The 12,152-nt window shown below is 40.8% G+C and overlaps 1 protein-coding gene across 2 annotated transcripts in view; it reads right to left on the bottom strand.

Moving 5' to 3' along the window:
• The window catches only part of LOC124129059, a 69,467-nt gene that overhangs the window by 16,851 nt on the left and 40,464 nt on the right, over positions 1-12,152 (bottom strand). The window contains exon 2 of one of the 2 annotated variants that reach the window (XM_048381061.1): positions 212-360. The exons of the other annotated variant lie outside the window; for it this stretch is intronic. The gene's annotated coding sequence lies outside the window, so the exon portion shown is untranslated. The remainder of the gene's footprint in view (positions 1-211; positions 361-12,152) is intronic. 2 annotated transcript variants of the gene reach the window in all.

Genomic DNA, 12,152 nt, shown 5'->3' with positions numbered 1-12,152 from the left:
AACTAGCTACCATACTGTCCAATAATAAATCTAATTTAGAAAGTCGGTCTTGCTAAATGTTCCAATTGTGTCTACCAACATTTCAATTCTGAAAGTCATGCCATTCTTTGCATGAAAGTAAGGATATTAGCGAAAATATTCCATCCATCTAGCATTTTTAAATGCAGTCGACCCTATATGACAAAATAAAAGACTTTGAAGTCTTTCTTACCAAAGACGTGCCAACGTTAATGTATTGAGTCAGTTTCCAGCATCCCAAAGACGTCGACGTAGCCATGGTCACAAGAAAGACAAAAGGCCAAATTATACCATTCATTTGTTGCCTCTCCTTGAGGATCATTGGGACTGCACATAGTAAGACTGTCAAAGAAAGAAATTAAACGACTCCAGCAATTTTTGCTGATGGGTGGGTCTACAGTACAGAGAGTAAAGTTCTTGATGTCGGTTTGAAACGTTTGGCCAAAACAGAAACAAATGTCCACTAAATCAAAGACTGCATGTCCTTGAATTTGAAATTTGCAAAAAGGGAATTGTTGCCCTAAACTTAAGTAACATTCTCAGTCAAAAATAAGTTTACCAAAATGTCCGACAATATTCCAAATTTCAGGAACCATCAACACTTTCATTTTCGTATATGAACACCATTTCATCCAGGTTGTTCAATTATAGGAAGGTGTTCCAGAAAGTGAACTTGGCAGCTAAAGATGTAAATTCCACTACTTGTGGCTGCCAATACTCATCATACTTCTTTAAGCCTGTAGGTCATATAATCACGGGTGACTTCTCTGTTGTTGACAATAACAACCTTCGTCAGATATTCAAATATGGATCAGAATACCGTGAGGAACCTGCTACGATTTGGGAGCACAACTTGAAACTCATTATGGATGCTGTCGAAGCATATGCCAAATAACTGGCCAAAAGAGTAGAGGAAACTGTTGAATGTCTTTCAGCGTCTTTTCTGCGTTATGTTGTCATTGGTAGAGAGCACAAAAGTATTGACAGGAAACGGAAAGTCCACAAGTAATCTCGATTGTACAATTCCGACTGTTGAGAATTACTATCAAATAGTGATGGTACCAGGTGTTCGCGAATAGGTGAGCGCAACCTGCCCAACTGGTGGCATTCGTCACAAACACATGCAAAGGCTAGTTAATTGTTCACCTGAAAAATACACGGGAACATGTGGTCAAAGTCAAAAGAGGGAATAGCAGAGGGCATAATTTTGGTCACTGATGCTCAAATTTGGAAATGTCCACCACATGTCTACCATAAAACCCTTTGAAAGCTTTACTGGGGCCTTGAATGTTGTTACCTTGATGAAACAACTTTTGAGAAAGAGTGGGATGACGCTCTTTGAAATTTCTGAAGAAAGAGCATGAGACAGACGAGGCGGTTTCACTGATCACTGATCACCTTTATTTCTAGTTCAGGAGGGTAAATCAGTGGAAGAGAATTGGCTGTTTGATGGTTATTAACGATATCAGATCATCGATATAACTTATAGCTTTAGTCAAACCTCATGGCCAAATTAACTTGTTAACTTGTTCGGGGGCGGGGACGGAGGCAGTTTCTGTCTCAGCCCAAACACTTTTTTTGTAGTTGTCTCAGCATATTTGATAAATGCTATTGAGCTAAAAATGAAATTCGGGGACTTCAGAACACAGGCAGAAAATATCCCCCCATTTCAAATAAATATAAAACGTCAATGCCAGAGAAAAACCTATCTTGATTATCCAATGAAACAGATTCCATTGACTGTAAAAAAAAGCTGGTGAACATTATTTGAATGGGTCACTGAAAATCAGTGATAAAACCAGGTGTTTGACATGAATAAAGTGGGAGTTTATACATAAAATATAGTGAAACGCCATTAAAATATAGTTTTGATCGACAATGCAAAACATATACAGATAACATAATTACATGTATAAAATTTCTGCGTTTTAATATTGACCAACTCGGCAGATAATAACTGGTCAGCTGACGTACTTATATAAGCAGCCTAATTGCTGACATAGCAAATGTCAGGTACTTATATAAACAGCATAATTGCTGACATAGCGACTGTCAGGTTAATCAGAACTGACTAGCTCAGCAGAATAAAGATCGGTCAGCTGCCTTTAAAAGCAGGCAGGTTGTGTTAACAATAACTCACACCTTACTGCCCCCACAGATACACCCTCACACAACAGGCAAACAAACACATAGACATCGACACAGTAAAACTACAAACAAGAAAACCAGCACCACGCACGCCCCAACCACTTCTCCCCAGGCCACAGACAAACATCATACCACTACCTAAACCAACACAACAACACACACAACATCTAGAAAACATAAAATCTGTTTGGGACACACCCACCGAAAATACCTTCACCGCACCCAACACAACAACATCCAGGAGATCTTTAACGGCAGAGTTCTCCATACACCCAAACGCCACAACATCTACACCTGCAGGCAAAACGGTGTACTCCCGGTTTCCCAACATTTGAAAACTTAGAACAAGCCACAGAGCACGCAACATACCCAGGCCGACCACCCAAAACACCACAGCCACTAGGGCAACAACTATCGGACCCAAACAAGCACAAGAACCAAGCATCGCAGCCTCCAAATCCACCATCACCAACAAACAAACACAACAGCAACCCACAACACAACAAATAAACACACATCAAACCAACATTGACACCTCAACCCAAACCATAAGCGTAGAATACTCACTCACAACAGAATATGACCCTCTCGACACATCGAATGTCTTCTTCAAAACCCTTGAAAAACATAACCATAAAACACCAAATCAGACAGGATTCAAAACCCTAAACAACCTTACAATGTTACTAGCATATATACTCAAACAAAACACCCCCGGCGCCAACAATAACATTAAGTCCTTTCACACAGTGGCTTTCAAACTAAATCTTACTAGTCTCTCCTTTGAAAACTTCAATAACACATTAAAAGAAATCTCAAAATAGAAACCACAACAACCTGCGCCTACAGAAAACTTCATCCCCAAACTCGAAACCCTCTAAATAATGGAAGGTCTACACATACTACAGTGGAATGCCAATGGACAGGCCACCCACGGCCACGAATTAAAAATTATGTTTCGGAAAAACCAAGTTCCTCATATCATATGCGTTCAGGAAACCCACTTCTCCCCAAAATCTAAATTCACCCTACCTAATTATTACTTGGTAAGACTCGACAGGTGGCCTAATCATATATATCAGGGAGGACATAAACCGTAAAGAAATACCAATTAAAACTCCAACTCTAGAAGCTAATGGTATACAAATAACTCATCACAACCAAAAAATAAACATTGTTAACATATACAACTGGACAGTGAAGACTTAGAAACCCTAAATCCACCATCTTCTTAGGGGGCTTTATCGCCCACCACCCCTCCTGGAGTGTTTAAGATAAAACAGACCAAAACGGCAAACTCATCGCCGAATGGATAGAACAAAAAACCTAATACTACTAAATAACAACCAACCAACTAGATATGATAAAATGAATCAAAATATGTCAGCTATAGACCTAACTTCGTGGGAAGTGCATGAGGAGCCACTCGGCAGCGACCACTTTCCAATCAACATAACCATAGGAAACATAATCATGCAAACCCAAAATGAACCACAAGAACCAAAATTCAACATAGCCAAAAAAACCTATCCCTTTCACAACACCAATAAAAGACAAAGCCACAGTATCCTGGTGAACGAGGAAATAAAAAAAAAACTAGGAAAAAACGCAAAAGTGCATTTAATAATGCTAAACGAGACTACACATATCTAAAGATAGCACATCAATTAAACCATGAAGTACAAAGCTTACACTGGACAAAATATCATCCATTCCAAATAATCCAAAACTTGGAAATACCACCATTCCAAATGGAAATATGACCATTTTAAAATTTGTCAAGGTCATATTTCCAAAGTTGGATTTGTTTGGATTTGTTTGGATATGTTTGGATACAACATGTCATAATCATATCTGTTAAACGTTGTACAACTTTTGACCTTATGTGAGATTAGTAATGACATGAAAGTAAATAATTAAGAGTATTTTGGCGCTATTTACCACGAAAAGACCAAATCATGAGCAAATTTAACTAAGAGAATTTCTGTCATTTAAAGTGGCTACTCTTTATATTTAATTTCTTATCTTCCTTGTCTATAATCATATGACATTGACTATGAACTTTGAACAATTAAACAAATATTTTGTTTTCCCATACCGACTTACGGTTGTCATAGAACAAAGACCGTTTCGAGAATAGAGGGAGTCAATATTATAATTTGAACTAATATACATATGTACATAATAGTACTAGGTATAAATGAATTTTGATAAGTGTTCGTACAAGAATATGAACTTCGAATTATCTCGGAATTATGCGCAACACATAGGGCTGGAAATTTTATAATTGGTCTGGAACTATCTGACGGTAATTCAAAACAGGGAACAAGATTTCGTCAAATGAATCATTGAGCCAGGAATGCAACGATTTAAATTTGACAAAATGAATAAACATCTCTGGAACAGAGTAGACTGTTTATGTGGACAATTATATGCTACGTCTATTGCCAATGAAGTTTATCACCCCATGTTATAGCATTTGTTTCATATAAAAGATAGAAGCCAAATAAATGGGACAATTAGTTGTTATGAATTAGATTTACCTCTGTGACATATCACGCAACTGAATATCAAATAACCAATTACAGTAATTAACCTATACATGGACCATGTATGCAGTGAGTTCTTTATACAGAGAAAAGTGAAATTCAACAGTTGGCAATAGTTGAACAGTATTTGTTATGGTTGTTATGGTTGAGTAGTACAACTTTCGGTGAAAATATCATCCCTGAAAGCCTAACATGACCCACAAATGATTGATGTTCACAAACAGTTAATGTACATATGAGGGAAATTCATTTCTCTTTAATTTTGTACTTGACCACTGAATAAGCAATACATTCATATCAGCAACGAATGACTTTTACCAATGTTGAACGCAGAGGGTAATGTGTTTTTATTACGTATTCCAATGGGACTATGATCAACATTCAAGACCATTGTCCCTCGACAAATCATCAGTAGCTTGTAGCGCACACAATAACTTAGTCTTCACCTGTATGTACCTTGTTTGTGAATGTGATTGAAATGTGTTGTGGGTGGTTCACCACTTTAAGTGAGATCAAGGCGATGTTAATAACGTATGCTATCCCATGTTCTACGTTTGAAATATCAACAAAAATAACAGAGATTATCCGTACTATTGAGACCCGTGAAGATCAGATGTAAAGATTGAGGTGTCTTGCAACATCGCGTTGACTCGATCCTGCTTCAAGAATTCCAATTGCTCGAAGACGCTCATTTTCGGACAGACGTGGCATTTCGCAATGTTGAATAATTGCGTAATTTTGTTTTTTTTCTGAGTGGTTGTCAGCACGATGCTAAACAATGCATATGGAATCCCGTTCACGCACATGTTTTCATACCCATTCTTGGGTTGTGAAATGCATGGGGCTTGCATAAAAGTCAACTTTTGCATGGAATGCATACTTTTCTGTAGCAGATTTTGTGACTTGATTCCATACATGTACTACAATATTGAAAACCAAACTTTACTTGTTTGAAAAATACACTGATATATTGGTGTGATAGGAACTTTTGTTGTTGAGTATACTATTCACAACAATTATCTTTTTTAATTGGGACCGCCTCCGTGGTCTTGTGGCAGAGCGTTCGCCCGGAGAGCGGACGGTTCGGGGATTCCCAGCCGCGTCAAATCAAACTACGTTAAAAGATGATACTTGTTGTTACCCTGTCTGGCGCTCGGCATTATGGGTCTAAAACAAGGACTGGTCGGCTTGGAGTATATTGTGTCTGAGTGGGGTATTCATGTTAAACTGCGGCATGGTATCTCAGTGGGATAGCACTATAAAGTGACATCAGTCCGGACTAGTACAAGCAGCCACACACACACACGTGCAAGCACGTCGCAATATAAGTGCAATAATATTGGACGTGCAAGCAAACCCTATTTTACCACCTCACCTTTTAAAGTGTCTACTTAATAGTCGTTTAACGTCCATAAAATTACCATCAAACAATTCACTTCATTGACAAGGATACGCAACTTGGTCGTTATGTGATGTCCGCAGCAAAACATTATTGAATTCCTTGTGAGGCTCCAAACGTTTCTAATCGCTGCCGTGGTCTATTGGTAGAGCTTTCGCCCGGAGAGCGGATGGGACGGGGTTCGATCCCCGGACGCGTCATACCAAAAGACGTTATTATAAGATAGTACTTGTTGTTACCCTGCCTTACTCTTTGGGGCTAAAACAAAGACAGGTCGTCTCAGAGTCAGTATTCTGTGTCTGCGTTGGGTATTGATGTTCAACTCTGGCATGGTATATAGGTGGGTTAGCATTATGAAATATAATGACTTGTACGAACAGCCACACACACAAACACGCGATAATTTAACGCGACATTTAACCCTATTTCACATCACCTCAACTCAAAACGTTTCTGTCAACACTCATATGTCCTTCTAAACAGAATGCATCAGTTGTTTTACTAAGAGTCAGATTAGTCCATTTCCACATACAAGCTAATGTGACCGGAAACAAACCTTCAGCTACACAACCATGTCTCGCAACAACCACCACCAGCCTACATCTCCCTTTCTCCCCCCACCCTCCCTCCAGCTACACAACCAAATCTCGCAACAACAACCACCACCCTAGCTCTCCCCTTCTACCCCAACCCTCCCTCCACCTACACAACCAAGTCACGCAACAACCACCAACACCCTACCTCTCCCCCTCTACCCACCACCATCCCTCCAGCTACATAACCAAGTCTCGCAACAACTACCACCACCCTACCTCTCCCCCTCTACCCCCCACCCTCCCCCCGGCCACACAACCAAGTCTCGCAACAACCGCCACCACCCTACCCTCACCCTCCCTCCAGCTACACAACCAAGTCTCGCAACAACCGCCACCACCCTACCTCTCCCCCAACCCTCCCTCCAGCTACACAACCAAATCTCGCAACAACCACCACCACCCTACCTCTCCCCCTCTACCCACCACCCGCGTAGTAGCCTCTTGCATTAAATATGTGAAATACGTGAGGGATTGAATGTTATTTTAAACCACAACCTGCAATAGTCCAGCTATATGTCGACGATCTGTTGATAGAAACTGGATCAGGCCAATCTAAGTGATATTTATGTTCAAATATAATAGTGTCCAGCCATCAGTCGTCGTTGACAGTGCATTAATCTACAAGACAATGAAGCGATTTTCCGTTATTCCCGGTGTATTGAAGACGCGAAATGAGATATTGGGTTGCGTACGGGTGTACTAAGCAATAGTTCCAAATGTCATTTCTTCAAATATTCAGCAAAAAGGCTGATTTAGCGAGGAGGAAAATTTTGATACCCCGCAGTCATTGTGGAGAAAAGAAGTGGAATCCCATTGGACATGCCATTTTGTGTATATTGCATTTTGAAGGATGTGTCTATAGGCTGGAGGCTAATATAAGTCCTGTTGGGGGCTAAGAAAAACGCCAAACACATAAAAGCAAGGGTGAAATGTCCCTTTGGTCGTTTACTGGCTACGTTTCAACGGAAGTTCCGTCAATATTCAGGAATATATGTGTCACAGTTGTCAAAAATTCAATTTTTAATATTTCACAATAATACACAACAAACATCCCGCTACATGAATACATGCAACAAACATACAAGACACAGAACTCACCTCGACACCCTGGATTTATAACACAATGGACGAGCAGGGGTGAGACTTCCCTTTGGTCGTTTTCTGGCAACGTTTCAATGATTTGTTTCGTATTGGAGAAAACACGCTCACGAGGTTTTTGGTAGACAGAGCATGCCCTGGGGGTCGGGAGAAACCGCGGGGGCAAAAACCCCGGGAAAGTGTTTTTCCATGCTTATAAACCGAAAAAAGGAAACTTAAAACAACATTTATCAACATTTTTATTTTTCGAACATACTTTCCATGAACCTTAGGAAACGCGCGTAAAATATCTGTTGCTGGCGTACGGATCTTGAAAAGGACATTCTAAAAACCAGTGAGGCTTATCAACACCTCTGTAGCCTCGTGGTACACTCACTCTACAGATATGAAGGTTGCGAGTTCAATCCTCGGGAATATAAAGAAAACATTTGTCATTTGATTTTACATTTCATTACATGTTACAATCTGAACGGAAGTTATATAAATAAAACACCCAGGACATTATATAAAATCCCTGGGATATTATATAATATCCCTGGGATGTTACATAAAATCCCAGGGACATTACAACGTCCCTGTTTATGAGATTTAACCCGACTGGAAAGTAAAACCTCACAATAGGTTTTAATGCCTATAGAAAGAAGTCTCTTACTTAATAGCGATCCCAATGAATAAGTTTATAACATTGCATTCAGTACCATCTGCGTCGCTGTTGTTAAACATTGAATCTTCCGCACGTAACTCTTGACACACACGAGGTTGATGACTAACAGATCCCGAATACATCTCCACCCCTCCCTGGGAGAAAGGGGAGGTGTGATCCCTGACCTCCAAGTTTCAATGTGCCATGTCTGGAGGTCGAGTGATTATTCACAACTCTTACTGCAGTACTTCTCTCGAAACAAGGAGTGAGATTTGACAGTGTTGAAAATAAATCAGCAGATCAGATGAAACATGTCACGAATGAATAGCCTTGCTGTGGCTAAACAATTTGTAACATTTTCGGAAACTTTGATATGTAAACAACAAATATAATTCAGTTTAATGTCATCTTAGTTTAATCCTGCTTATCTTGTGGATACCATAAAAATAAATCAAAGTCTATTTTGAGCTGGCATGAATATCATAAAACACTTAAAGTACTCACGGAAATGAAAAAAAAACCGTTTTTCTCAATTTAAAAATCGACACATAGTGTTACGTCGCTGTAAATACGAAATAAAAAAACAAGTCGAAAAGTACTTGTCTGGATTTGCTAGTTTGATCTCAGTGAACAATACAAAATGTACTTTACAGGAGGTAATTTGTCGTCACTTTCAACATTCAAAAATAAAACTAAGTCCAAATTGACATAGCAGAAACAGACTATAGGCATTATGCACCTGTTCTCACCTGTCGTCAAGGTGTCATAGGTAATGGACATTCACCTTGATCTACTTACACCTGGTTATGCCCTGTTTCACAATAGTTTGTTTTATTCACATTTTTACACACTTTTACTTGTAAAAAGGCTTACAAACCTGTGATATGCTGTATTTGTGCCAAGGCCCAATTACTACTAATTGAGTTGTTTGAATATTTACATATTTTGTATATTAACTGCATTTATTTAAGATCTGAGATCGAAAAATCAGGGTTTTTTCATTTCCTCAGAAACGAATGATGATAAATAGAACCCATTAGATATAGTTCGTGACAGAACTTGTAACTGGAAAGGAATCAATAGAGAAAGACATTTCACATTTATCATTGGATTGGTCTCTGGCTATTATCCAGGAGTTAATGAAACAAATGGGTAATTACAAGGTAGAATCCATTTGGAGCTTCGGAGCGAGTCACGAAATCAATAGAGAGATGATCAATCTAGCGCGTAGGATTTTGGTATTTTTCCGATGGTGACACACATGAGTTCATGGTCAGATATAAACTTGTAACGAATCAAATGGAGGTAATGAGACATGTGACAAGGACAGGTCAGGCTCGAACACTATAAAATGATACCCTCAACATTAGGAGAGTGGTGCGCGGTTTACAGTCGATCGAGTCGAATCCCGATCGTTCTAAGTTTCCACCAGCTAGTGACGAGCCTGGCCAGTCTGATCCTGTTCTGTATTGATAGATGGACTGAGAGTAAGTAAAACTATGTGAGTATAAAACTGGTGTTGCGTTTCTTTATTATGCGTGTGTGAATGCTGCTAGAGACAACTTGGAGTAAGGGTCGTTAGACCAATCACTCCTTGACGGAACCGAGCCGTGGTGGACAAGGCGAGGGCAATGTCCTGGCTTAATTGACCACAAGGACCAGGAACGGCAATACATTTAGTAACTGTAGCAGGGTCGCACTGGACCCCCGAAACCAGTTACGACATGGTGGAGATTGCGGGTTTTCTCTTGAACAAAATGTTTAAGACGATCCCATTCTTTGTTTCGTATTGTCGTTCCCATCCTTCAATTCCGTCTTCCCACCCTGACTTATTTTTGAAGGTACGGTTTCACCTTTGACGCCTGGATAGGGTATTCTGGCTGGTAATGTCTGGTAATGTCTCATACACCAAATTCTGCATCTACGTCAAGTGACTGTCTTGCCCCCACTCGCCTCCTTACTGGTACGATTTTCTCGAATTCCCCCCGAGTTGTCATAACTCAACCGCCCTCCAAATCACCCCCACCGCCCCCTCCTCCCCAGAAACCCTCCTCGCCCACTATTTCTGACCATAGTTTGGACTTATCACCCTCTCCCGGCGAGCTTTTACATCAGTACGCTTGTGTTCTCCCTGACGTTTATTCACTAAGTTCGTCCTCAGGCCCCGAGGCACAAAATCCAACCCCTGACTTCAATATGGGAGATGCGACCTTGATGCCAGAACATTTCACTGGTAGAGACACGACCCATGCTGCTGAATGGCTTGACCGTTTCCTTCATTTTGGAAACTTTAAAAAGTGGACTGACGCACAGAAAGTAGAAGTTTTCCCACTATTTTTGAAGGACTCGGCGTATCTCTGGTATAAAGATCTTATACCATCGCTAGGGGAAGAAATCGTCATTTTCGATGAAGTAGAGAGATTATTCAGGGACAAGTACGTCCACCCAACTGACCGGTGGGCCCTTCTAGAATCTTTCGTGAGTCGTAGGTTATCCCCAACTGAGCCTATAGACACGTATTTAGCGGATTTGACCCAAACAGCTAGCCTATTAGGTAAGACTGACATGGACTTGATGGATGCATTTGTTCGGGGACTGGATGACGGTACGAGGCAACACGTGCTAATGAAGCAGCCGACGGCTCTGAACGAAGCTGTTTCGTTTGCAAGTTTGGCTCGATCCATAATCCCTCAAATACCAGAAAATACAGGTGTCAAGTTGGCAATCGATACTCTGAGAGACCAGATTGCTACACTCGCGGCAAAGCTCGCACCATCGTCGTCCCAGGTTAATACCTTCCAGTCACGACAGAATCGATATTCCCAACCCCCCAGACAGTCCTCTAGGTATTCAACTCGGCCGTGGCAGCCTCCCCGACAGCAGTTCCAGCCACTCTCGTATCCGGACGGACCACATCAGCAGAGAAGCCAGCCCCCTCCTCAACGCACACAGTACAACACGGGACGGACCATGGCTCGGGCACGCCCCTGTTACAGATGCGGTGGTGAGTATGATTTCTCTCACCCTGATAGATGTCCCGCGCGTAATGCAAGGTGTCATTATTGTCAGAGAGTAGGACATTGGCAACGTGTTTGTAATGCCCGGTTGCAGTCCGGAGCTCCTCAAAGCAGATAGCAATTAAATTCACGACCACGCAGGCCACCTTGCCACTGTGCTGAGCATGTTTTTGACCCCACTAATTTGCACTCGCATGAGTCGCCAGTTACTATTTTACCAAGTTACAGTCGTCCTCAATCGCCTGTTTTACAAGTCACTTCAAAAAATGACAACAAGCATAGGATTCATGTTATTTTGGGTGAACAATTAGTTTCTACAATTGTGGATTCAGGCGCTTCTATTAGTATTTTAAGTCGGGAAGTTTTTTATGACTCGGGTCTGTGGAAAGAAATCCCCATTCAAAAGTCTGATGTGACCTCTCTTCAGGGAATAGGTCAAAATATTGTGCCAGTATTAGGACAAGTTTTCCTTCCCATCACTATTGGTGATTCCCACATGGAACAACGCTTTCAAATAGTTGCAGAGTTAACGTCACCAATGTTTTTAGGATTAGATTTTCTGATTCAGAAAGATGCTGTCTTAAATTTCCAATCTTGTACTTTGTCGCTTCATAATGGCTCCACAGTTGTTCCAATTTGGGCAAACAATGATATCCCACCCCTCGTATCGGATCCCCATCCACA

The sequence above is a fragment of the Haliotis rufescens genome, unplaced genomic scaffold, assembly GCF_023055435.1.
Source record: "Haliotis rufescens isolate VD_foot unplaced genomic scaffold, xgHalRufe1.0.p SCAF_35, whole genome shotgun sequence".
In the NCBI taxonomy this organism is placed as follows: Eukaryota; Metazoa; Mollusca; class Gastropoda; order Lepetellida; family Haliotidae; genus Haliotis; species Haliotis rufescens.
Note: the sequence above shows the minus strand (reverse complement) of the source record. Positions and strands in the feature narration are given on the sequence as shown.